Genomic DNA, 24,785 nt, shown 5'->3' on the forward strand with positions numbered 1-24,785 from the left:
ATTTGTCAGGGTTCACCATCCCAGGACTCCAAAATTCTCAAAGGTTCCCCCACTGCACTTAAGATAAAGAACACACTCATTAAACTCCCCTTCAAAGCACACTCAAAGTTCACAAGGTGACCTCAGCCCTTCTTTCAAACACGCCCTCCCCTTCCTCTCCTACGTGGACATTTGTCCAGAGGTAAACCGCTCCCTCACCCTGCCTTCCACTGTCCGCCTTCAAATGTTCGTGCTCTTCCACCTGCGGGGTGGACCTCTCTTTATTCTCCACTGACTCAAAGCCCCACTGATGCCTCCCCTATTTATTGCCCGAGGCCACCCAGTCTATGGGACTGGTGAGGCTCACATAGTCTGGAGCTGGGGGCTCTGTATTCCCACATACACCATGGTCAAAGTAACAGAAAGTGCGGCACCTGGAAGGCACCCAGTGTCCTAGGGAAGGCAATGAAAAGGATCTCTGAAGGTAAGCGTTTAAACCGGAGAGTTCCGTGGAGCTTCCAGGACTCCAAAGCAGTGACTTGCCTTCCCCGCCAGAGGACTTATAGTGACATCAAACAAAGAGCTGTTCCAGTTGCCCTGCCCGTGCCCACTGCCTGGTGCTCTCTCTCTCTCTCAGGATACCGTACCACATAAAGACGTGTTTCCCGCTCTCTAGTAATCAAAGAAAACAAACTGAAAACAGCAAAGAGATCATTTTTCTCTCCTCGCATTAACAAAAGACTAACAGAACTCAGCTTTAGAGGGACATGGGGAAATGATCACTCTGATGGATAGCTGGCTAAGTTGGTAAATTGGTAGAATCTTTCCGAAAGGAAATTTTGTGGCAAAAATCCTTTAAAATGTGTATAGCCCTTAACACAGCAAATTACAAACATTTATATTAGGATGTTTATTAAAGAATTGTTTAACTGCAAAAATTAAAATGGAAGCAATTTAATCTTCAGTACTGGAGAAAAGATTAAAAGCACAGTATGTTTACTCAGAATACTACGCAGTCATTCATAAAAATGCTAGAAATATATATTTTTCACTCAATTTTGGGTGATAGATCCAGTTATAGAACAGCATGCACATTATGTTTGTGAATCTATGCAGAGGGACAGTTGGAAATATGTTCCCGTGCTTTTAATCATGCTTTTAGGCATGATTCCCTGCTGCACCTGCAGAAGGAGCCTGCTTATAAATGTTGTACTCTTTACCTCTGCTCACCTCCAAGTTCAGCTGTCTTCTGGTACATGTGCTGCTTTTAGAGGTAAAGGATCCCCAGGGAATCTTAGCATTTCATTTGGGAAAATTCAAATTCTTCTTTACAATTCAGGCACAAGTAGAGAGTAAGACTGTTTTCTATCTCTGTATCTACGCTAAAATAAAATATATAACGATATGTAAGATGTGAAAACTGGATTTAAAAAGATAAGAAACTTTTAGAAAATTCATCCAGATGGTTCAACATCTAAATACCGTGCACATTTTCCACACCACTATAGCTCTGAAATCAGAAGCATCTTACAATCAATAGTATCTTACAATTGCTCTCAGAGAGGCAGCAGTAACGAGCTAGTTGTCATGACTTGCACATTCACGAAAACTTGCAGACTGAGTATTAGTTTGGTTGGAAGAAAACCCAAGAGACAATAATGGAACACTCTTTTAACATCTAGAAATCATAGGCTTGTGAGGAATGGATAGGAGCACTGGAGAATCGAGCATTTGCAACAACATTGCCATAGCAGGAATCACAAAGCAAGTTCACTCTACGTGATTGCTAACATCTGCTCAGGACAGCACTATTCCTGGCACACAAAGTGACAGTGTGCAAATGAACACAGACATCAATGACAGAGTTCAATAGGCATTCAGAAGAGATGGATTCTGAATATGAATAACTTTTCAGAATAACTTATCCAATTTATTTTAGCATGTGTTCTTCTTTATGCACTCATAGGAGAAATATATGATACATTTTATATTTAAGTCTAATACGTTCTTTTTCATGTTCTCATTACTATGTTAGATTAGATGAAATATAGTAGTTGAAATTCTAGAAAAGAGAGAACCAAGAAAACCAAATGAAAGAATTTACAAGATCTCATGGAATCTAACATTCTTTGTTGCAGGTACTTCTATTTACCATATAAGAAAGTGTCAACAGAATATTTTGTACACAACCATGTCATGACTGCCACATAGCCAATGGCTATTATTAGATACCATTAATGTAATATGCATCCTGATTTCCTGATTTGAAATGTTAAATAGTAGGGGGAAATTGACTTTAGAATTGATAACATTAGTAATAAAAGAAAAAATCCCAGAACTAAGGGGCAAGTGTCCAGAAAGAAAAGAGCCATTGGGTTCCCACATACAATTAATTAGAAATGACCTACACCAAGGCACATCATGCTGAAATTTCAAAATTCCAAGGATAATAAGATGATGCTAAAACCTTAAAATTAGGGGGGAAAAAAGTTCACATTTAAAGGATGAAGATTAAGAATGGCAGCAGATTTCTCAATGGCTAAATGGCAGCAAGAAGACAATGAAATATGCTGCCAAAATGCTGAGCGAAAATGACTTCCTACAAGAATTCTACACCGAGAAAAACTATGAGCCAGGTGTAAAACAGAATAAAAACATTCTCAGATATAAAACATCTCATAAGTTTTACTTTTTCTTAAAAAGATATTGAAAGATGTGCTCCATCCATCAAAGCAAGAGACTAAATCAAGAAAAAGCAAGTGATATGGAAATCAGGAAACGAGATCCAACATAGGAAAGAGGCAAAGAAATCTGCAGAATGATTGCTCTGCAGATGCTACTAGCTGTCCACCAAAACCCACTTCCTCTTCTCTGGACACAGAAGTAGACAGCATTACCCCAGCCTCCCTTGAAATTAGGTTTGGCCAAAAGACTGCATTCTAGACAGTGACATATACGTAAGAGGGATGCAAGCCACTCCCTCAACTGCCTCCATGCTGTGACCTAATGGAATTGACCACGACAACTTTGGAACCCAGGTACTGAAAACAGTATTGCCTCTAACAGGGGACCCTGAGTGACTGCAGAAGGCAGAGGAGCACCCCACCCCACTCACCTGAAACGGCAGAGCAGAGCTTCTGCTCCAGCCCCAGGTCACCTGGAAGAGCTCAGCAGTGTTGCATGAGCGAGAGACTTTTCTGTTGAGTTTGAACCATTATAGATTTTGGGGCTGCTTGTTATCTCAGCCTAAGATTATTCTAACTAATTTAGAGAGGAAAGGAAGATTCCAAAATGACAAGAGTGAGTAAACGTAATGGACAGCTTAAGGACGCACGTGGCCAATAAAAAGATGAGATGGATAGATCATCCGATTAAACTAAATAAATTAAGATGAGATTTACAATTTAGATGGAGAGTTTGGGGGTCAAATAGTGAGACATACTTCGAAAATTGTGCAAAATAAGATAATTGAAAGTTACGAAATATGAGGAAAATAAAAACATTTATAAGAAAGGAAATGCAATCGTAGTACGCCAAAGGATTCAGCTGTGCACGACAGTCACAGTGACGGCAATTTAAAAATCAAATTGAGGAAGCAAAGTAGGCGAATGTGTGTATGTCGTCATCCATAGCAGGAAAGAACTATTTACAGAATGAACTAGAAATCAAGAAGTAGCAGCATAAGCATCTTGTTGTCACAAAATGGAGGCAAACGTGAAGAAACAGTAAACTAAATGTAAATGCTTCTAGGAAATCGAGTCAGAGACGAGGAAGGGTAGAACAGGGACCACTGTTCTTAGGTGACATCCCAAATGATGTAAATCTGCGATCTGAAAAATTGTTAAACATTTACTGAATTCTTTAATGAACAAAAATATCAAATTTGTTTGCCTTAATCTGAATTACAACTTCTCAGACTGGTGACACCAGTTATCTCATGTTATCTGGATGCTCTAATTGGCTGCTTTGTATGCTACTGATTATTTTAAAAAGACATAATTATAGAAATAGTTTGATAGACAAAATCTTTCAAAACAAAGGAGTCAGAGAAGAAAAAACAAAAATGGCTGTGAAATATGATTGGCCTAAGCCCCTCATTTTCCAGATGAGGAAATCGCAACCCTTCTGGGAACCTGTCATCTTCTTCATCAAAAGGAAACCCCAAGCTCCCAAGGGCTGCAGTGGAGGAAGAGCTTCCATTTGTAAAATGACAGTTGGACCTCTCTCGGTGTTTGGCAGCCACGGCTCCTCCATCCTTACCAGGATCCCCTCCGTATCTTAGGAATTTCCTCCTCTGTAATCATTGCTCCCATTGCTACTCCAGCACTGGTTTGGGCTAGGGAGCGCTCTTCTCACCTACAGCTCTTGCCGAAATTTGACCTTCCCCTAATTTTGAAAAGACAGCTAAGACAATTAAATGAGAGTTTTTAAAGACTTGGAGTAATAACCAAAAAAAAGATAAAATAATTTGGATCATCTGATTTACAAAGTATGACACGCTTTCCTTAATTGGCCAACTTTGTTCCATTAGCTACTGTCTCTGTAGCATACACCACCAATGAGCCCACACACCTCAGCACTGGTCTTCACCAATTCACCCAAGAGAATAAGGCACAGAGAAAAGCAAATCTTCCCTCCTCACACCCACTTCCTGACCACCTTTCCCATGCCAGTTTCAGGGCTGAACACCCACCATAAGATTGACATGAAGGGGGCTGGCCCCGTGGCCAAGTGGTTAAGTTCGCGCGCTCCGCTGCAGGCGGCCCAGTGTTTCGTTAGTTCGAATCCTGGGCGCGGACATGGCACTGCTCATCAGACCACGCTGAGGCAGCGTCCCACATGCCACAACTAGAAGAACCCACAACGAAGAATACACAACTATGTACCGGGGGGGGCTTTGGGGAGAAAAAGGAAAAAATAAAATCTTTAAAAAAAAAAAAAAAAAAAGCACTTGGTTAAAAAAAAAAAAAAAAAAAAAAAAAAAGATTGACATGAAGGAGAGCCAGTATTCTTCCCACAGAGATGTGACTTTCCACTACGACCTCAACTGGTCAACTCCAGCAACCTAAGTCTAGAATGCCTGAAGAGGAGAAGGAAATGACTTAAGCATGTTTCTCTACACAAAGCAATTGAATAACTTTCCCACTTACATAGATAAATTAGTGGCAAACCTGAGACACAAACTTTGCTCCCTGGCTCAAAGTCAAGAGTTCTTATCACCATATAATGTGATTCATTTTTACTGGTGACTAGCACGTAGAAAGCATGGCAGTTAAGTTAGAAATAAGGAACAACTTCCTGTCTCAAACAATCTTTCAAAGACTTGTGGCCAAGGGAATCACAAAAAATTTTATTGGAGATTTTACAAAAATCTTTTTTGAAGATTTTTGTGAGTCTAGAAGATCCTCATTATTTTGAAGACAGAGGCGTTAGAAGTTCCATTCTAGGTTTTAATCAGGGTTTACGTTTTAATCAGAGTCTTTCCATTTCCCTAACTCCTTAAGAAACCCAAAGGACTTTTCATATGTGGACAAAATATATTTGTTTATTGCATTATTCAATAAATCACCTCTCTTTGAAATTCTTTCTATACATTCTCTTCCCCTTACAATGAGGTTTACCTTTGATATCTCAATGCAAGAACCTAAGAACGTGTTGCTATTTTGCTCTCCTTTGAAGAAAAACTGACATTGAGGACCACTCAGTGTCAAAATTCCTGGTTATGATACTCATTTTTGGAAATGCTCACCCATAAACTCATTTACACATTAATAATAGTATTTATAGGATTTATATAACACCTTCTTTCAGAGCAAAAAAAGAGTACTTCACATCCATTATTTCACTTATCTTCGTACTATTCCTCTGAAGTGTGGTGAGAACAGTTGCCTCACCCTGTTTTAATGGAAAAAAATTTAACCAGAAAAGATCCATTATCCTTCTTGATGTGGATAAACAGCTTCTAAGTAGAGTGCCTACATCAAGTGGAGAATAAACCTTCAATTACAGGATATTTCTGTCAAAATCCTGAATGAGAATAGAAAAATAGAAATGCTGGAATTCAGCCAATTTTATTCTTCTTAAAATAAATATCTGCTCTTGGGTATTATTCATATATGTTATTAAAATTTTTAGGACAAAAAAATAGCTCAAAATATATAAATGCAAATTTAAACAAAAAATAAAGGACAGCTTTTCATGAATGAATAGTATATAATATTGTCACTGTCTGATTTCTCAGAATTACATGCTTACATGTCATTATTCATTATAGAAGAAAATTAGAACATTTTTGCCCACAATTAGCTTAATACCAATGACTATCAAGATATGCTTTGAGTTTTATATGTCAGTTAGCTATCTTGGCACAAAGTGGCAACTGATACAAAACTTTAAATGATTGCACCTTCTAGGATTTTTAGGCAAACAATAACTAATAACTATTTTTAAACTGTCGTATTTGAAGAAATCTGCAGATTATGCATTTATAACACTACAAATACGATTTTTAAAGCTAAAAATATTCTTCATATGCATTGACAATGATGGCTGCCTCCTCAATATCCATTCTCCCCTTCTTCCTTGATATAACAGAATCCTGACATTTTGGGAGGTACCAATTTTCCCAGACCAAAATGAAAAGAAAAAACCCTCTATTTCTCAGACTTCCATGCAGTTAGGGACGGCCATTGACACAGTGCTGGTCAATATGGTATTAGCAGAAGTGTACCAGACGCATCTTCCCGGCAGCCGTCATGTCCCTTATTAAAAAGGACTGATTGAGCTGGTGTGTGCCTTTTGTCTAGCCTATGCCCTGCCTGGAGGTCCACTAACAGTCTTTCTATCAAGAGAATGAAAGCCATACACTAATTAAAGTAGAGCTGAAAGTAAGAAGGAGCCTAAATCCTTGATAACCTCCTTGTGCAGTTGCTCCAGCCCTGGATCATCTCCCTCCAGACATCCTATGGCATGTAAAACAAGACACTCCTTACTTGTAGTATGGTATGTCAGATTTTCAGTTACTCTCAGATGAACGCAATCCTTACTGATAAAATAACACAAATGTATCCCAAATGGATCCTTCCTTTTTCTCTCATCAAAATTAATTCCCTGCACTTAAGTCAGGCATATTCAAATAAAAAGTGTGCAGATATTACGTCACACAAAAAAATTATTTTCCTTCTTTTCTATCCACTTACTATGAATAACCATCCTTATTCAATCTTTAAAGTCCTCCTATTTCTCAGTCATGAGAAGGGATGAGGTCAGAAGGCATGGGCTGGAAACAGACTGAACGGTAAAGAGGGCAACCCACTCTGCTATATGTTTTTGCCTATAAACCAAATGAGGAAAACATTTTTTCAAGACTTATTGGTATTCTCCAGCTGTATCCCCATCTCACTGAAGATTAGAGCTAAGTAGGAGGTATGAATCACAGAAAGAGTTTTCCTCACATAAATTTCACCCATTGAATAAAATTTGAAATATTCTCTAACAATACAAGGCAGAGACTCTTGGAGTCTTATGCTATTCTTCATGCTATGAACAATAAAACGAAAATTTTACAAATTATCAAAAATTTTCACACCCAGGCTTCCTCAGAAGAAGAATATTTGTACAAACTAGCTTAAATTTTGCAGCCCAAGATTAGTAAATACAAAGATCTGTAAACACTAATTTTATCCTTCAAAAATGTAAAGTGTAAAGTCATAACAATCATTTTACATACTCAATTGGGAATGTGTTTGGATGGGAGTAACAGAAAACCTAATGAATAGTGGAAGAAACGGGGGTTTTATTTTTTTTCATGAATAGTAAGTCTGGAGGTAGATAGTGTAGAGCTGATAGGTCTGCTCTAAGATGTCATCAAGGATCTATGCTACATCGAGTTTTCTGCTTCATCATTCTAAGTGTATGGTTTATTCCTCATGCTTTCAAGGTGGTTGCTCACCTCCAAACAGGGCATCCATGCTCTACCAAGAAAGACAGGGTAAGAGTCAAGGGCAAGGGCAGTCTCCTTGAGAAGCTTTCCCTTTTTTTTTTTCCAAAAAGAAAGCATTCCTTGGAAATCTCCATCTCATCTTAGTAATATGAGCCACTCCTAGCTTCAAGGTAGGCTGGAAAGTTGAATGATCTGCCTTCCAACTTATATAGCAGAGGAAGATAAAAGGGAACAGGGGTGAGTGAATGCTGAATGAGCAATCTACAGTATACCGACACCTCCAGAGCAATTAAATCTAGTGCCATCCACATTAGCATCATCAGTATTGTCATTATCACTATCAGCATTAAAGTGTTTGTTCTCCAAATTGGGCTGTGTTATATCCACATAGTTGGGTGGTCCTAAGCCAACCATGACCTCTCTAACTACGGAAAATTTCTGACCATATCAAGGTATTATAATAATTTCAAACTAAAAAATTAGTTCCCCGGAGAGCTTTCTTATGAATGATATGTAATTACATAGGCCTAGCAAAAAATTCCCCTAATGCTGTCAGATAATACCACCTAACCTAAAATTTCACCAAATCATAATGCTGGAAAGAATCTTAGAGGTTATCATAATTCACACTCTTCTTTTATACCCTGAGGCTTACACAGGGGATGTCATTTACCCACTTAATGGCACAGCAGAACTGGAACTCAGGACTTCTGATTGCCAGTCCTCACTTATTCAGTGACCAAGGAGCAACCCTAAAAACAAAACTCCTCTCAATCTTTTAAAAGATGTAAAAGCACTAGAAAAAAACATCATTCTATTCTTTCTTTCTGTACAACCTCCCGTTTTTATGCATTGAGTTTTTCACTCTAGTATACATCAGGGCTCTTCAAGCTATTTCAGGGTCTTATTTTTCATCCAGAGAGTTGTACTAGTCACAGAGAAGTATATAAGAGCTTCCTTTAAGTATATTCAGGCAAGTTCCTCAAAAGTAATTTCAACTACTTTAACAAATTCTGGCCTCCCTTCCTGGTCTCTGAATTCTGAGAAATTTATCATCTATGATCTTAAATTGGTTTGATCCATAACATAAGAAAAACATGGATGTGGTTTTCTTCTTACCCTCAAAAGTCCCCAGTAAATACAATCAAATGCCACTACCGGGTTTCTTCTTTTAGCCTCTAACATTTGATATGGGCGAAATTAGGTTTAAATGATCACCAGAGCAGCCTTACCAGAGAAGAGAAGAATTGTCTCCAAGGGGCAGCGTTTCTCTGTACAGTAAGAGGGTGACAGCAGACAGGAGCAGATGAAGAATCTTTCCAGGAATCATGGGGTATGTTTGAGAGTGTGTGTGTGTGTCTGCGAGAGACAGAGAGGGAGAGAGGGAGGGGCGGGGAGAGAGAGAGAGAGAGAGGGAGGGAGGGAGAGAGGGAGAGAGGGAGGGAGGGAGGGAGAGAGAGAGAGAACTGGGGAGAAGAAAGCAAGTATTGTGGGCCGAGTTGCCTTCTGTATTTCCCACAGTCTGTTTTAACACCTGCTGGTGCTGCCATATCCTTCTCACCTGCGGCTCTCTAGGCCCTACAGGAAAACAAATCCCTTAGCACACAATGCACTGCGCCCAGGACAATTGCCTCCACCCACAAGCCTTCAAGGGTGAGTCTGACTGTAAGATGAGGCACTATCTCTAAGTCTCTTTCCCCAGCCGAGACCATCCACAGATCTCACACGGTACAAATAACACAAGAACAGTATCTAGGGGTCTTCCTTCAAAATTGTATGCAAGTTTTTGAGTTTATGTTCATTTTTCTGGATAATTGATCCATATGTTCATCAAATTTTCAAACATGCCTATTTTTTAAAGAGTACTATTGATGGGGGGTCGGTGAGCCGAGGAGTCGAAAGAAAGATTTCTTAGACTCTCAAGATCTGGCAGTAGTGCTCTTTTATTTAGAGAATAGTATAGAATAGCATGGGGACAGGAGCCATGGGCAGTCAGAGCTCCTGCTGCCGCCGCTCCTGCTGCCCCCACTGGCATGGGGACAGGACCCATGGGCAGGCAGAGCTGGTGTGTGGGGACAGGACCCACGGGCAGTCAGAGCTCCTGCTGCTGCCCCGAGTTGAGGGTTAGGGCTAAATTTAAGGCATGGGTATGTGAGTCATCTCTTTACAAGACAAAGGAAAAAAAGTTAAAATGGTACCAGTGCCGGTAGGGTCCGGCCATTGGGCGGTCCCACAACTTTTAGATAAGAATCAAACCGGATTGAGTAAATGGCAGAAGTCACCGCTCAAATATTATCTTCAACTACAGATAAAGGAGGATTTTGGGGTGGGGGGTCAGTTATATGAGGTTGCCAGACAGTAAACAACTTAAGTTCTTGCCTTCCCCATTAAGAGTTTCCAGAGATAAGGCCATCCCCCCTTCCTCCTGGCGCACAGAGGGAGGCATGGAGATTTCCTTCACAAATGCAACTGTCTCTGATCAAAGGGCAAGCAAATTCCACTCCTCGGAGCCTGGTTCTCATCTGCAGTTTTAAAATTAACCAGCCTAAAAATCCTCATCACTATCATGCCATCCCAAGTTACAAAAGGGGTTTTTTTCTCATTAGAAAAGGGTACTGAGGAATCATGCCTCAATATAAATTTTTAATGTCTTCTCTAAGTGATTCTGATTTCTTAAAGAAAACGTAAGGTTAAGAAATATGAAGAACCTAGAATAAACAAGCCCTGCCATTACTAAATTAAAGGAATTTAGACTCCCTTGGCCTTTCAAGGTATCAATTTTCTTAACGACAAAACAATAGGGTTGAAATAGGTGATCTCTGAGTTCACTTTCGGTTCTAAAAATGCCCCAGTTCTATGAATCAGCACTATGGTATAAACCAAGAGAGCCAAAGACAGAAGCCTGCTATCTTTTCCTTAATCCATTCAAAATATCAGCAAGGTGCCTGTGCAAATAATGTCATTTATTTTCTCTGTGGTTTAAACTGTCTGATAAAGGATTTTTTTAGTATTTTCCAGAGATGGCAACAGATAAAGGTACTAATACTTTTCAAGGCTTTATGACAACTTGGAGAAAAATGTTCAATACAGAAAATATCACATACCTAGATTTTTGTCTTGGATTCCACTGAGACAATGTGACAACACTTAATAATCCAATTACAGTAATATTAATTAATTTAAATAAGAGATGCACTGATTTTTAAACAGGTTATACTGTGTCTCTAAAACAAACACACATTATAGGAAAACATAGTCAAACTAGTATTTTCAACTATATCAATGGATAATGCGGCTGCGGAATTATTTTTAAAAAGCATATACTCCCAGTCCAGACAAGACGGCATACGCCTACCTCTCCAGGCCTCCGCTCAGTCAGTACAATTATAAACCCTGGAAATAAGGCAAGAGGCAAACAAAGCAGGACTCCAAACAGTGAAAAGATGGAGGTGGACTGGTTAGTGATGTCCAAACTAGAGGAAGAGAGCAGTAGGTGGCCATATGACTCCCTACACAACAGCAGGTTACCTGAGCCAGAGTGTCCCAACCCCCAACCTAGCAGGAGACGATGAGGTGGGTTCATTCCTCCCCTGCGTCTACCTGGGGTCCAGGGGACAATGCCAGATGGCCTCACAGCACTGGCAGGGGGAATCCTGCCACAACAAGCTCCAGGCCCAGGAGGGTTCCTTCTTGCTTCAGGCCAAAAAAATCCCTTCCCTCACCTAGAGGCACCAGCCAGCACCAGCAGGACTGGCCTGGGGAGGCTCCCTCGGCCCCCCTCCAGCAGCATCAGCAGGGTTCAGTAGGAGCCCCAGAAGCACCAGACAAGCCGAGCCGACTAAAATAGCACTGCAAAGCCTCCGGAAAATAAATTATTATTTCAACCACAGCCCACAAAAGTAATCTAGGACTAAACAGGGTAACTGTCTGCTAAAATACAAGATTTAAATAGGACCCAAAGCCTCTTGACTTTGTAGCCAAAATGCCCAGGATACAGTCCCAACTTGAATGAGACAAGACAATCAAGTGACATCTGAATCAGATGTTAGAATTATCTGGCAAAGATTTTAAAGCATTCATTATAGAAATGCTTCAATGGGCAAATTAAAATTCTCTGGAAACAAATGAAAAATAATAAATAAAACAGAAAATCTCAGCAAAGATGTCTAAGTTCTAAAATGGACCTAATGGTAATTATAGAAATTAAAAAATACAATAACCAAAATAAAACACTCACTAGATGGGCTCAACAGTGGAGATGACAGAGGACAGAATCAGTGAACTTGAGAAGAAATCAATAGAACTTATCCAACCTCAATCGCAGAGAAAAACTAGACTAAAAAAAAACAAACAAAAAAGATAAGCAGAGCCTCAGGGTCTTGTGGGACAAGAACAAAAGATCCAACATTCATATCACTGGAGTCCCAGAAAGAGATGAGAAAGATAGTGAGACTGAAGGACTATTTGAAGAAATAATGCCAGGAAACTTCCCAAATTCAGTGAAAGACACAAACCTATAGATTTAAGAAGCTGATCAAATCCCAAATGAAATAAATCCAAAGAAATCCATACCAAGACACATCATTACTAAGCTTCAAAAAAACTAAAGATGATTTTAAAAAATCTTAAAACCAGCCAGAGAGAAATGGCACACTGCCTTTAGCAGAGCATAAATTCAAATGAACATGATTTTCTCATCAGAAACCATGGACGCCTGAAGAAAGCGGCACATTTTTCAAATGCTGACAGAAAAGAATTGTCAATCACCAATTCCTTCCTGATATGAATTGTCTAAATTATATTCAATGATTGAAATAAATAATATAACACTGTCTTACACTCATAATAACAGCATTTTAAAAGAAGGGAGAGGAAAGAGATCTAAATATATATAGTAATAGCCAGAACAACCACTGAAGAAACCATACAAAGAGGTGCACTCAAAAACACTGTAAACAAACCAAAATGGAATCCTACAAAACGTACAAGTAACTCACAGGGAGGCATGAAAAGAGAAATAAAGGAATAAGAAACAGAGAAAACACAATAAAATGGCAGACCTAAACTCTAACATAATGCAGAAAAACTGGATCACTCATAATTGCTGGTGGGAATATAAAATGGTACAGCCACTCTGGAAAACAGTTTGGCAATTTCCTATAAAACTAAACAGGAAATTACCAGAGGACTCAACAATCACACCCTTGGGTATTTATCCTAGAGAAATGAACACTTACATCCACACAAACAACTGTACACAAATGTGCATAGTAGCTTGAATCATAATAGCCTAAAACTGGGAACAACCCAAATGTCCTTCAGTGGGTGAACACCTAAACAAGCTGTGGTACGTCCATCCTACTCAGCAATAAAAAGGACCAAATGATCGACACATGCAACAACTTGGATGAATCTCTGGAGAATTATGGTGAGTGGGGAAGAGAAAATCTCAAAGATTACATAATCTATGATTCTATTTATGGGACATTTTTGAAATGACGCAATGATATAGATAGAGAACAAATTAGTGATTGTCAGAGGTTAAGGGATGGGGCCAGGGAGGGGAAGGATGAGGGCTGTAGTTATAAAAAGGGCCACACTAGGGATCCTCATGGCAATGGGACTATTCTATATCCTGACTGTGGTGGGGAATACATGAACCTACACATCTGATAAGATTGCATAGAGCTAAACACAAACACACAAATGAGTGTAAAACTGGTGAAATCTGAATAAGATTTGTAGGTTGTATCAATGTCAATTTCCTGGTTGTACTATCAAATTACAGTTTTTCAAGATATTACTCTTGGGAAAGACTGAATGCAACTGCATATAAATCTAAAATTATCTCAAAATAAAAAATGTAATAAAAATACAAACCTGGTGAAAATTGTGAAGTGGGTTTTTCACGTGGCCTCAAAGTATCACTTTACAGAGTATTTATTAACTTCAAGGTAAAAAACTTAAAAAAGAGAAATTTGGTAGGTACCACCTTTCAAGTGATCTAACTTAGCCACCAATAAGGGGACAATCAGACTTTCCTGCTGTGATGCAGTAGGAAGTACACATCACTTAAACAGGAGTATTCTTGCTAAAAATGTTCAAACTGAACCTAATCAAGTGAGTAAACCATTAGACAAATCCAGACTGTGAGACGCCCCATAAGACATCTGTCCTGGACTCAACATAAATGTTAATGTCACAAAAGAAAAAAAAAGACAAGAGGACTAGTATAATTAAACTTTTGAGGATACTGTAGGGAAAAAAAAAGAAAAGAACTGAAAAGACTCAATTCTCAGAGTGGATATAGTCATAGACAGACATCTTATTCCACTAGCATAGCAGACTGAGTTAACGTGGACCAAACTTCCCTCTGCTACAAACACATAGATATTCAGATTTTAAAAGACCAGAAAAATTAAAATAGGTTAAACAGTTAAACTTGAAGAGAAAAGAAAGGTAATCTGCAGATACAGAACAGAAAAGAAACAAATATTGGAAGGAAGGGACAGGACATAGATTGGTAATACAGCCATCCGAAGTGACAGAGAACTCAGACAAAGGTATTGACGCCTGGAGACGGGAGATCTCACATGAGTTTAGGGACAGGCAACTTGGGGTGGGGCCCATGAAAGGGAGATAACTGGCGCTGAGACCTCTACATAAAGGAGAACCCTGAAAGAGCTGACCCCTTAGTTTAAGAAGGACTAGAAGGCTGGCCTGGAAGTAGTAAGAAAGCTTGTCTCTTCCTGGGACTCTGGATGGAAGGAAAAAAATATTCTTTGAATTCAATCCCTAAACCCACACACAGTTTGAATTTACATCACCTGCATGATGCAGGAATCTCAATCCAAGAAATTAACGTAAAAGCTGATCCTACAGATGTTAACTAGACTTAATGTGGTAATCACTCTGTATTATATACAAATGCTGAATCATTATGTTGTACACCTGAAACTAATGTAATGTTATATGTCAATTACACCTCAATAATTTTTTAAAGCTGATCCTAGACCAGTAAAACCCCTGGGCTGTTCTACAGAAGCAAACACATTATCACTCCACGAGGAAACTTTCAAAAACTAGGAAAAATATGACTATCACAGGGAAAAACTAAAAGCAGAAACTTGGTTGAAAATGAGCTCATAACCCAAATAACAAACCACATGAGGAAATGATCCACTTTAAAGTGGATACGTAGTTCTGGAAGAACCAGCAGAACCAACCATTGGGATGGGTAACCCCCAGAAGAATTTCAAGTAAGAGAACAATCTAAGACTGTAAAATAAGTACAGGTATAATTATTAAAGAGATAAAATAAGGATAGAATCCATAATAAAGGATAGAAAACCTACGGGAAAAACAGGCAGATATGAAAAAGCATCAAATAGCACTTATAGAAATAAAAAATAAATCATAGCTCAATGAAAAATTTAAAGAATAGATAAGACACCAAAGAAGAAAGAATAAGCTGGAAAATGATCCTGAATAATTACCCAAACACCTCTTTAAAATATTTCTTAATTGAAAATAATGCAAAGGTAACAGACATGAGAGACAAAAACAAGAAGATCCAACATATATCTAATAAGAATTCCAAAGGAAAGAATAGAGAGAATGAAGGCAAGATAATACATGATGAGATACGTTACAAAGTTTTAATAATCCAAGAAACATTGGCATGCTCTGATTAAAGAAGCATAAGAAATCCCAAGAAGAAAAAGTAAAAACAAGCCCATACCTGGGCATACCACAGTAAAACTGCAGAATACCGAAGATAAAGAGTAATCTTAACTGAAAAACAACCTCTCATCATCAGCAATAGAGGCTGGAAGACAATATCTCCAAAGTGATGAGAAAAATAACTGTCGACTTAGAATTCTGCTCCCAGATAATCCATCATCCAACTGTTAGGATGAAATGCAGTTTCAAACAAACAAACAAAAAAAAGATTAAGAGATTTTTATCATGTGCATATGCATACCAAAGAATTACTTCCATAAGAAGGAATCTGAATCCAGAAGGAAAGAGAGGGATGCAAGAAGCAACAGAGAACACAGAAAATGTGAGTAAATTTAAATAAGCACTGACTGCAAAAACAATAAAAAAAAAAAAGTAAAAGAAAAAACATTATCCAAAAATCACACAGTGGATGTGAAAAATGTAGTGGAACTATATCACTATACAATATTATGAAATATGGAATATGATCAGAATTATAACATTATAAGACCCTTATATTATTCAAGAGAAGAGTAGATATTTTGATTAATATCATCTGTTAAGACAAAATACAAATGTTAAAAACATAAAAACACCTACTAAAAAGAATAGAAATGGGATATACAACATTCAAATCAACAGATGGAAAAGAGACTGTAAATCCAATAAAAGCCAGGAAAAAACGATAAAACAAGGAGGGACAGAAGAGGAGCAGGGACATGGACATGTCCTCCAGTGACAAGTGGCATACATTTTAAAAGATAAAAGATTAAAACTGGCAAAATGAATGTGCATGGAGGAGGTGTTGTTACAGGCTGTCTCCCCTGGGGAAGCCAGCTTGGAGATGAACTTGAGCTTGCAATTTGATTAAGAACTGCCTCGTTATCAACATCTGAGAATGGGGAAGGAAGCAGAAATGGGCAAAGGCAGACTTTGAGCTGCAATGCAAGCCCCATAGGGCATGACTTGGACAAAGGGGCTTTCAACAGCTCAGGCAACCCTCCTCCTCCGAGGGGCTGACCCTTGAAGACTCTCTGCTGACAGCACTCCCCAAAACTGGGGCAACAAGTTCTGCCTTGAAGGGGGATTTAGCACATCATAGTGTCTGCCACATTGCCACAAAGTGACTACAACAACCAGCAGCGCTAAAGGAACCCATTTGTTCTATGACCAACAACATGCCGCCATCTTCTCCAAACTCTGCTGCTCAGATTTTCTTGGAAAGAGCGATGAAGTTTTATGCCATAATAATCAAAAAGATAAGTTCAAATTTCTTATTCCCAAATCTTTCTAACTCAAAACTACATCATGTACCTCTTGCTTCCTAACCAACAATGTCAGCCAAATAAGATAGGAAGAGCAACCTGGGACTTTTTATGCCTTCACAATTTTAAATCTCGTTTGTAAACCAAAAGTGAAAATATCATTTCTGTATCTAATATTTTCCTCAAACATGACTCCTTACTCGTGCATACCAGTATTATGAAATACCTGTCTCCAGACAGGCAAAGGACTCCAAAATCGGAAAACCATATGTGATTGATTTCTTATTCCTCAAATCAAAACCAACTCTATTCAAAAGAAACAATCATGTCCAGGTGGGCACCCTCTACAGAAATTTAAGATAATTCATCTCTGCAAAATATGTCATCAGAAACAAACTAAAAAGCAAATCAGCTGAGGAAAACAAACACAAGTAGACACATTGCAAAATTATCTAGTTCGCAATTGCAACAAGGCATCCAGGGAGATGATAGATATATAAATAGATAGCCTCAATGTATCAATCATGCCATCTCAACAATTCCAGTCTATTTAACAACTTCACTGATTTTTTTTTTTTTTTTTGTAATTGGCATTCTGTTGCTTAAAAAGAAAAAGGACAGAAACAGCCAGCAAATATGTTACCAGCCAAGTCTTCTGAGCATTGATTTGAAAAGTTGAAGAGATCAATGTTAGGCTGAAGACTCACTTTTACATTAAGAGGGTTTCTTTCTGGGGTATCAGAGGATGAGTGAGGTGCCCTCAGAGGGAAGTGCAGCTGAATTTCCTCTTACTTGAAGTGAAATCATTTGCCTTATCCACCTTCTTGCCAATTCATGTACAGATAAATTCCAGACCCCTCCCTACACCTCAGGGCCAGGTAAAAACACTTGAAGTCCCCAAATTGTTTTTATCAAAATTACTGGCATAACAACTAGCTTTTTGTAAAAGGAAAGGGGAGAAAGCGGATGATCCATTAAAAACAAAACCAGCATCTGTACTTTTTTTTTTTGACTTGAGGAAGATTAGCCCTGAGCTAACATCTTTGTGAATCTTCCTCTATTTTGTATGTAGGACGCCTCCACATCATGGCTGATGAGCGGAGCAGGTCCTCGCTGGGATCCAAACCCGTGAAGCCGGCCAGGCCACCAAGGCGAGCTCGCTGGAACTTTAACTACTCGGCCACGGGGCTGGCCCCCATCTGTACACTTTTTTCTTAATGTAATGTGCTTTTTATTCTTACAGTGTAGCTCAGGGCTTTCAAGCAGCTGGAAACCTCTGAATTTAAAAGATGCATGTGATTCAAGGAACAGTTATAGTTCCTGGGTTCTAAGACATAGAACGCGCAGATTTACCATTTCTATTTAATAGCATCAAATACACGTGAGGAAACATAATGTAAATGTAATGTAATTTTGGGCGAGAGTCTCAAAGTATTTCTTGAAAACTACCCCAGGTGTGTATATATTTATATATAATTATATACTTATATTATACTATATATAATATAGTTATATTCAAATAAATCACCAAATAAATTATATGTAATTTATATATATATATATATATATATATATATATATATATATGTTCGTCTTTAAAACGAACCACGCTATAATTAAGAATATTCCTCTGACCTCGCCTCTTTATACTTGCTTTAAAGCTGTGGGTTTAAAGCTGTGACTACAGTGGGTTTGGATTTTGTTTGAAGTGTGGCACACGGAGGGAGGTGGTCTGTGAAAAGGGAAGTAAAGAAGCAAAACAAGAAGATGGAAGAGGCGGGAAGGCAGGCAGGAAGAGGAAAACCCTACACACGCTCACACGCACACGCACAGACCGGCAGCCCTCCCCAAACAGGAGACAGAGCTTCCCAAAAGTTCCTGGCAGAGCCTTCGGGATGCGGTAGCTCGAGCGCGCCCCACTTGGTGCCCCAGCCGCTGGGGCCCGCGGGACCACCCTGGGGCCGGGACCACCCTGGGCCGAGCCCGGCGAACTCTTGGGCGTTTCAGGCTCCCGCGCGCCCGCAGCCCGCGGGCCGTCCCTGGACCCCGCGCGCCATCCATCACCCACTCCCGGACCAGTCCTTCGGCCTTTCTGCATCCTCCCTTGGCCCTCTCTCCTTCCCAGCGACTTGCCAAGAGGTCCGAGGGCGGAGGCGGAGAAGGAGGGCTCGAAGAGAAGGGCCGGTTGGCGGATTCCCTACAAGCGGCGACAGCGACGCCGTCAAGCCGACCATCCTTGCGTCGCCCATTTCCCTCCTCGCCCCGCAGGAACCCCCCAGCCCCGCACACTCTCCATGTCGATCCGCAGCCTCCTGGGCAGCCCTTACCTCAGGCTACCCTCGGGCAGCCGTCCTCCTCTGCCCGAGGCGCCGCCGCTGCACGGCCGCCGCTCCGCCGGCGCCGCTCGTCCGTGCAAGGCAAGCGAGCCTCCCCGCTCCCCGGCCGCCGGAGCCACCGGGGGACGCCGGCGCGCCACTCGCTCGCCGCGCGGCCGGCGACCAGGAGCCCGCAGCGCCGAGGCGGGGCCGGGAGCCCCGGAAAGGGGCGCACGAGGCGGGGGCGGCTGCCGAGCGCGCGCTCACACCGGCCGGCTGGCCGGAGAGGGGCACCCGGGCCAGGGCGGTGCAGGCGGCCGCGACGCGCCCCTGAGCTCCTCTGTTCCCGGCTGGCCCCCCAAACCCCCTCTCTGTACCCCCTCTGCCCCCACCCCCGCCCAAAGAGACAGTTCGCCGGCGACACTTGGTCTGCGGCGCTGCGCTCTTCAGCCCGGTGCGGGGAATAACAATGTGACCGTATGGCACGGACTAGATGCCGTGTAGTAGGTTGTAACTGCCGAGGCCAACACCTGTCAATCCCCAGGAGCAATCACACCGTGCCTGGCCGGCCGGCCTCTCCCCCATTCCCCACCCCGCTGATTTTTCTCCGCCACCTACCTCGCCGACCTCCCGCAGTACTCCGCCGGCGCGATACCAAGGGAGTTTTGCAAAATAACCCCCACTCCCAGCCAGGAGCTCACAGCATCTCCCTTCCCACCAGAGCTGAAGGATTACGCACAGCCCTGCGTGCCTATCCAAAGCCGGATGCCGAAAATCCTGGTGTGAACCCACACTCGCCGGCCCCCCCCCGCCCCCATTCATAATCCCAGCGGCGGTCTGCCACTACAGCCCTCCCTGCCGCCCGCGCTTGCCGCGATTCGCCGGCCCTGGAACGTGTCAGTCACTCGCTCTGCATCTGCCATGAATACAGTACTAGAAGCTCTGCAGCCACGGGTCGCACAAAGGGGGAGGAGAGGGGAACGCTCAGAGCTCCGGGTGGGGGGAGGCGAAGGGGCGAACGGGGCAAATTACGTGGAAGGAGCGAATGTGAGAGTGAGAGCCCGCTGCTCTCCTGTTGCACAAAAGAGCTCCAGAGTGGGTAAGCGCAGTAGTACCGAACCAACCGGTCACATCACCTCCGAGGAGATGCTCCGCCAAGGCCCCCTGGGAGTGGGTCCCACAACTTGGGAATTGGTGTGAAAAGCAACAGGCATCCGGGAGCCTGACTGCCCCAGCTTCGAAGGACGCAGCTGGGTGGAGGTCTGCCAGTCAGGGCAGGCGGGACGGGGGTTGCTGATGTGGGAAAACACAGGGTTCGTTTTCGTCCGATATCCAGCCTTTAGGGTAAAAGAAAGAGAGAAGAGGAGCCTGCCCTGTGAGTAGTGGTTAAGTTTGCACGATCTATTTTGGTGGCCGGGGAATCGCGGGTTCGGATCCTGGCGCCGACCATCAAGCCATGCTGTGGCACATACAAAAAATAGAGGAAGATTGGCAAAGATGTTAGCTCAGGGACAATCTTCCTCACCAAAAAACAAACGAGAGAGAAGAAAGGTGTGCAGTAACTTTGCCTATTGAACTACTACAACTAGCTAAAGACCAGAAAGACTTTAATGTGTTAGATAAAATTGGCCTATTTCTCAATTTATTCTAATAAACATTATGGCACACCCACTTTGCACTAAGCACAATACACGGTGCCATGTGCTGGAGTACAGAGATGTTTAGGACTCGGTCCCTGTGCCCAAGGAGCTCACAGCCTAGTGGGAGAAGCAACTACAAAAGCCCAAAACGGATAGTACAAGTATTACACAACGGAAGCACATGCCAATTACATTAGTGGGAGGAATTTTCTCTAGTTGGAAGTGCAACGGGTCATGGAATTAGATCCCTTCTGAACTGTGCATTAATGGGCAAATAGGAGCTTGCCAAAGAAGTGGCAATAACCTTATCTTATTCACTCATTAACCCAAACCGGCTTTACACACCCACACCATGAAAGTCATACCTCAGAGCTCGTCAGTGTAGGGACCTAATGCACTCCTGCCCTGCACTGTTTCCCCTTCATGGTTTTGGAGGAAACATTTTCAAACCCTGGCCCTTGGAATGTAGAACACAGTTCTCCACAGCTGAGATGCTGCCTTCCTGGGCGTGTTGCTTCACATTCTGTACCATCCATCTTATCTATTAGCTTGAAATTGAGCCCAAAGACAAAATTAATAACACTGAGGCAATGAGCATCTGGAGGGAGTCCAATAAATCCTGCACTGCAGTCATGGTTGTGACACAGTCTCTGCTGTGAAGTGATGACAGTATAATCTCTTTTTCCTGAACTACAGTGAGGATTAATTAGTCAGACTTATTAAATATAAAGAGAGCATTGCCCGAATAGAGTGTGGGATGGGAACCTTAACTGTGATTCAGTCTAGGGAAAAAAGAACCAGTTTGAGTGGCAAGCTTCCCCTCTCTAGAACTTTGAAGGTATTCATGATTACTAAAACACCCAAGGTTATGACATCATCTTCAGGAAAATATGTCCAAAGGTTCTTGTTGGAAAAAAGAATTGAATGGACTCCAGTATGAAGATGATGTCATCTATTTAAACATTTCCCACTTCTCCCTAGAAGTTGTATGAACTAACAAAGACAGTGGAAAAAAATATTAAATACCATTTTCAGCAAACTTATACAGATTTTGTTTACAAACTCCAAAGTACTTATAATGATTGCTAAAAGCAGTTGAGTTTGGGCAGAAGTCATATGGGAACAGTCAGAGAAAGTCAAAGGGGACCAGCGGTAGGGACATCAAAAAGTATCAGCAAAAATAAGTTTCCTGAAAGTGAGAATCTTACTATAAAATGCAAAAGCAGCTATGTCTCAAAAAAATGGAGCAGGAAACAAGCAAGGGCCTTGCCAGGAACAAGCAAGACACAAGAGACACCAGGACAGGAAGATGAGGCCCAGAGAGTTTCCAGGGAACCAGTAGCAGCAGATCTCAGGATCAGCAAAACTATAATCCTTGAAGATGAGGTCATCACTATGAGATGTAGAAGCTCTATTCCTTGTTTGTAAGAACTGAGGAGCACAGAGCTGAGGGAAGAGGGTCTCTTGAACCAAATTTACTTCAGAGACAATGAGTCTACAGAAAAGCCACAATTACTAGAAGCAGCCTGTTTTTGAGGCAGCAATAAAAGTAGATCTGTAGTCTATGGCTGCTTGACAAACCACCCAAAACAATGGTTGAAGAGGCTGTCAGTTATTTGTCTACAATTCAGTGAAGTGACAGACTGGGATGGGCTCAACTGGGATGGCTTATCTCTGTCCACTTGGTGACATAGTTCTCACTCATGCATTTGGGCCTCAGAAGGGATGGTCTGGACTCCTGGGACCTCTTTCCAGGAACCTAGCTCAAGCTTTTTCACGTGGAGGTGGAAGAGTTCCCGGCAGCAAGAGAGAGGACAGGCCCCAATGTTCATGCCTTTTCAAGCTTCTGGTGTCATGTTTGCTAATGTTCCATTGGCTGAAGCTCATGTTCCATGAAGCTGAAGTCACAGAACTAAGTCTAGAGTCAATGTGGGAGGGGGCTACAGAAGGGTGTGCATACGGGGAGGTGTCAATTGTTAAGGGTCATTAATATCACAATCTACCACAGAAGTAAGATCCTTTTGATTGAGTCAACAGGAAACCTACAATGACTCCTTCATATCAGGAACTTTCCACAAAGACTGACCAGAAAAATATAATTCATTCAGTAGTGAGAAATGATAAAGAAGAAACTGGCACAAAAAGAGATACAAAGATACTGTAAGAAAAATTCTGAAAAGGACCATCAAAACTTGCCCATCAATGAGAAAAAAAAGTTACTGCAGAGCCAATGAAAATTGTGACTATGCGTTTTGCAATAAATAAAAAAGAAATCCAATAAAAATAGATAATACTTGCGTAGTACTTGATGTTGCCAGGCAATATTCTAACCACTTTACAGATATGAATTCAACAGATTCTCAAAGCAACTCTGTGAATTATGCATCAATATTATTCCCATTATGTAGGTGAAAAGAACTAGGGATCATAAAAGCTAAATAACTTGTTCAAGATCACACAGCTAGTTAGAAGAGGAGCCGGTATTTAAACCGATTCAGTCTTTCCCCAGTGCCTGTGCTCTTATTCATTAAGCTTTATTGCCTCCCTAAATTAGACATATTCACTATTATGCTAATGAAGCAATACAATCTATTATGGAAGACAACAAAGCACACATGAAGAAACTGAGGAGAGAGATGAGGATGCAATGAGCGCAGATAAACCAGATATGAGGAAGAGAAAAGAACCAAACCATCACAAGAATGAAGGAAGAATATTAGAGGAAACACAGAGGGGAATAAGCATTGTGGATAAGTCACAGACAGAGAAGACAGACATAAGAAGAATGGTCAAAATTAAATAAAGAAAAATATTTCTTCAAGTATTTGTGCAAAAACGATGATAGAAGAAACACAGTGCAGGGCCAACATACCTATAATTGGAGTCTCTAAAAAAGAAAAACTCAGCAGTGGGACAGAGCATCTACTTTTAAACAAAATTATAAAAGAACTTTCCTGAAATTTTAAAAAAAGACTTGAATCTACATATTGAAAGTAAACACCTAAATCATTGTGAATTTTACTAACACCTAAATGTACTACAGAAAGTTGCTTCATCATGATTAATCTAAGACATATGCTAATAAACTATTGAACTTTATAAAGAATCTTCAAAGTGGAAAAGTAAAAAGATTAAGTCTTGTATAAGGAAAAACAGTAAATCAGCCTTGTCTCAGTCTTCTCCAAAGCAATATTTAAAACCTAAAGTGAATGGAGAAAAACTTACGACATTCTTAAGGAAAGAAAGTATGATCTAAGGATTTTATATCTAGCTAAGGTGTTCATCCAGTATAAAAGCCATATTTTTAACACATTAGACATCAAAGAACACTCCTTCTTTGTAAGGAATCTACTAGGATAAATGTGGGAAAACTTTCTCACAAGAACTCATAAGCAATGGACTTACTTGCACTGTAAAACTTAGACTATAAAAATGTATGAATGTTATGGAATTTGAAAGTGTAGGAATGACACAAGTCACAGATATTCAGAGGGGAAAGGAAAAAGATGGTGACTGGAGTACATTCAGTGATTGACTCATCTATTCATGCTGAGGTCGAAAATGTCATTTAAAGCTGATGTACAAGTAGTACACTAAATGTGTTTGACATTGCAAAGATAAACACTAGGAAATTTAAATTTTTAAACAAAACATGATAGTGGATAAAATGCAGAGTAGGAAAAAGAAGAGGACACCTGTCAATTTATCATTGCTCATACCTAATAATTGTGTCTAAAATAATAAAAGATTGTGAATATAATATGAAGATTTAATTATAAAAGTAGCCACTAGAAAGCAAATATACACCTAACACACAGCTTCCAAAATATCAGAGGAACCATACACACACTCATACCACAGCAAAGAAAACCGCTCATACAGTAAGATAGACACACACACACACAAATATGTATCCAAGAAT

At 40.8% G+C, this 24,785-nt stretch overlaps 1 protein-coding gene across 3 annotated transcripts in view; it reads right to left on the reverse strand.

The window, feature by feature from the left end:
* Positions 1-20,184, reverse strand: part of PDE4B (phosphodiesterase 4B) — a 486,699-nt gene extending 466,515 nt beyond the window's left edge. Inside the window, exon 1 of one of the 3 annotated variants that reach the window (XM_070592237.1) lies at positions 19,842-20,184. The gene's annotated coding sequence lies outside the window, so the exon portion shown is untranslated. Of the gene's footprint in view, positions 1-9,153; positions 9,500-19,235; positions 19,566-19,841 lie in introns of those variants that run through there. The other 2 variants (XM_070592239.1, XM_070592240.1) reach the window with 2 other exon arrangements.
* Positions 20,185-24,785: the final 4,601 nt, after the last annotated feature.

The sequence above is a fragment of the Equus przewalskii genome, chromosome 24 (genome assembly GCF_037783145.1).
Source record: "Equus przewalskii isolate Varuska chromosome 24, EquPr2, whole genome shotgun sequence".
In the NCBI taxonomy this organism is placed as follows: domain Eukaryota; kingdom Metazoa; phylum Chordata; class Mammalia; order Perissodactyla; family Equidae; genus Equus; species Equus przewalskii.